Source organism: Sapajus apella, unplaced genomic scaffold, assembly GCF_009761245.1.
Source record: "Sapajus apella isolate SASKATOON/1434 unplaced genomic scaffold, GSC_monkey_1.0 scaffold7632, whole genome shotgun sequence".
NCBI classification, from domain to species: Eukaryota; Metazoa; Chordata; class Mammalia; order Primates; family Cebidae; genus Sapajus; species Sapajus apella.
In genome coordinates this window covers 1-3,188 of record NW_022444556.1, presented here as the reverse complement: position 1 = coordinate 3,188, position 3,188 = coordinate 1, and the positions used below count along the sequence as shown (strand labels likewise).

Genomic DNA, 3,188 nt, shown 5'->3' with positions numbered 1-3,188 from the left:
GGCTCTGGAATAGCGTGCTCAGAGCTGCAGGGGAGGCCTGCTGTCTGACTGGCAGAGAGAGTCCCACCACTCCCTACCCTGTGCCCTGGAAGACCAGGCTGCCCAGCCTGTCTACCTGGTAGACCTTTTCCTTACCCACTTCTTTTCCCATTCCTGTTGTGCACCTTGATGCCTGCAGGGACTGCCCTAGCTGAGATAGTCTCTAGGTCCTCCCTTCTGCCAGCTGGTGTCCAGGGAGGTGGGTCCTGTGGCCTCTTTTCTGCCAGCCAGAATTTCGAGGGCCTTGCTTCTCCCACTGCAGCTTTTGACGAAGTGCTGGGTCGTAGAGTGGCATTTCTTAACCTCAGCCATATGGAGATTTGGAGGGCAGAATTCTTTGTTGTGGGGTGCTGTCCTGAGCATTGCAGGGTGCTCAGCATCCTACCCAGCCTCTATCCACCAGATGCCGTGGGCACTTCCTCATGTTTACAATGAACAAAGTCTCCAGACAAAGCTACATGTCCCCTGAGGGGCAAAATCACCTTCACCTGAAGACTGGTGGTGTGCTGGGTGGATACTACCATTAAAAAAAAAAAAGAATAAAAAAATTATAATGTAACTCATGCAGTGAAGGTAAGTCCTTTTGGATGGAACATTTATTTAAGTCAATAAGTATTATTAATATTTATTAATAATGTGAGTTTAAGTGTATGTATTTTTTTTTTTACCTTTTATTTTGATCTAGTGTCAGAGTTTAAGAAATTTGTAGAAAGAATAGAAATGACTCTGATTATACCCCAGATACTAACATTTCCACATGGGCTTTCTGCCCCGCAGAGTCTCCTCTGCCCCTCCTTCTCCTGCCCCAGCCTTTCTGTCTCTTTCTCTCCCCCAGCAAGCTCTCTATGAGCAGAACACCAATTATAAGAAAAATACCATTTTCTTTTCTCTGAGGTGGCATTCCTGACTTTTGGATTCAGGCTGGTAAGTGAGAGTGATTTATAATCATCCTTGCCTGTGTTGTCCTTCCCATGTTAGGTCATGTCTGTAGTTTATGATAATCTGTGTCATCCATGACATTTTCAAAAGTTTAGAAAACATATCCAACCAAATCCTGAGGATCAAGTGCCCTTTCGTGTTATTTTTCTATATTACACCTTGATGACTTCGTTCAGAATCTTTATTTCTTAACATGTTTTGTTTGGCCTGTTTGTGTTTCTTCCACGTGGTGGTATCATCAATTAGCACACAGTGTAGAAAAAGCGTTTCCCCAATTTAAAAAATGATTCGTACTACGTCTTCTTTCTTAGTTCTGATTTGTATTAACTTGTAATTTTGTTTTTTGTTTTTTGGTTTTGTTGTTGTACTAATGCTCCATTAATTAGCTAACTTTTTTTTTCGTATAAATTTTTTTTTTCCCTTTTTTTTTTTTTTGGGACGGAGTTTCGCTCTTGTTACCCAGGCTGGAGTGCAATGGCGCGATCTCGGCTCACCGCAACCTCTGCCTCCTGGGTTCAGGCAATTCTCCTGCCTCAGCCTCCTGAGTAGCTGGGATTACAGGCACGCACCACCATGCCCAGCTAATTTTTTGTATTTTTAGTAGAGACGGGGTTTCACCGTGTTGACCAGGATGGTCTCGATCTCTTGACCTCATGATCCACCCGCCTCGGCCTCCCAAAGTGCTGGGATTACAGGCTTGAGCCACCGCGCCCGGCCTTCCTTTTTTTTTTTAAGATGGGGTTTCACCATGATGGCCAGGCTGGTCTCGAACTCCTGACCTCAGGTGATCCACCCACCTCGGCCTCCCATAGTAATTAGCTAACTTTTAAGAGAATAGACTATGTCATATAACAAGCAAGTTGGTTAAAGTTATCTTAAGGTAAAATATTGAAGATACTGCCTCCAGTTTTCCATCTCCAATTTTGTTCCTGTTCTACTTTCTTAAAATTCTAGTTTGTTTCCCTTATTCTTGGGTATCACAGGCACGTTGGACTGGCAGAGACAGTCCCACCTACCCTGTGCCCTGGAAGACCAGGCTGCCCAGTTTTCTCAATTCAAATTTGGTAGCACCTTGCAAATGATGATTTTTATTTTCTTTTTTTCAGATTGAAGAACGGATTCTTTATATTTTGGATTCCCTAGGTTTATCCAAACAGTATTTAAGAGAACTTCAAAAAAATTTCCACGAAGTAGGATACATTTTATTTTGTCTGTATTCGTTTCTAATAGATTGGTTTTTAAAATTTTGACAATATTTTATGTAGATTTTCTGTTAATTTGCCTTGAGAATCTAAGAACATTGGCAGAAGAGACAAAAGGAATTATGAAATCCAGTCCAGAGGTCCCATTACAGGACCTTGGTCGAATGGGACCCAGTGCATTTTGATTGTCTGGCACAGTGTTGTTTTAAAAATTAGAACTAGTCCACATTTGGCAGTTCCGACAGTACATATAAACCCAGAAGACCTGGCCCTACTGGGACTGAGTCTCTGTGTGATGGCAACTCACTACAACCCCTCCCTTCAGAAGACTTCCAGCTTCTCTCATCCCCGCCACTCCCAATCCCGATCCACAGGCCCACTCCCTCTGCCGGTGTGAGCCTCGTGGCCACTGTGGCCCCCGCTTTGGAGAGCCTGCTGGTCCATCCTTCCTGCTTCGGCAGAGCTGTTCTCCTTGTTCTGAAGGGCCTGCGCCCCGTCTTCCTGGCTCCTCAGGGTCCTTGCAACAGCAGGCACTGCTTTCCTCTGCTGCACTCAACCTCTCTCCCACTCCACTGCCTTTCAGTGTGCAAAAACGCAACGATGTGTCCCACATTTTCGAAATCTCTCCCTTGAAGTTCCCACCTGATATGCAGCAAAGTACAGTGGGAGATGGGCAAAGCACAGTGTCCCTTGTTTTAGTCATAGTGCCTGAAATGTGGTAGGATCTCAACTGTTGTTTCAATAAAGAAATGAGCAAATACCTGAATACTAATGTAACAGTACCAGCTCTACACCTTTCAGCATTATTATTCTCATGAGTGTTAGCTTTCTTAAAAAATCATTTTATTTTCTGGCTGGGTGCGATGGCTCATGCCTGTAATCCCAGCACTTTGGGAGGCCAAGGCGGGTGGATCACCTGAGGTCAGGAGTTTGAGACCAGACTGACCAACATGGTGAAACTCCATCTCAAAAAAAAATTTTTTTTCTTTCTTTTTTTTTTTTTTTTTT

General features: G+C 43.9%; 1 long non-coding RNA gene across 1 annotated transcript; it reads left to right on the top strand.

Annotated features, from left to right (window-relative positions):
* Positions 1–9: 9 nt before the first annotated feature.
* Positions 10–2,940, top strand: LOC116548169. The gene is made up of 2 exons (XR_004267337.1): positions 10–963; positions 2,085–2,940. It is a non-coding gene; the product is annotated as an uncharacterized LOC116548169 (long non-coding RNA).
* Positions 2,941–3,188: the final 248 nt, after the last annotated feature.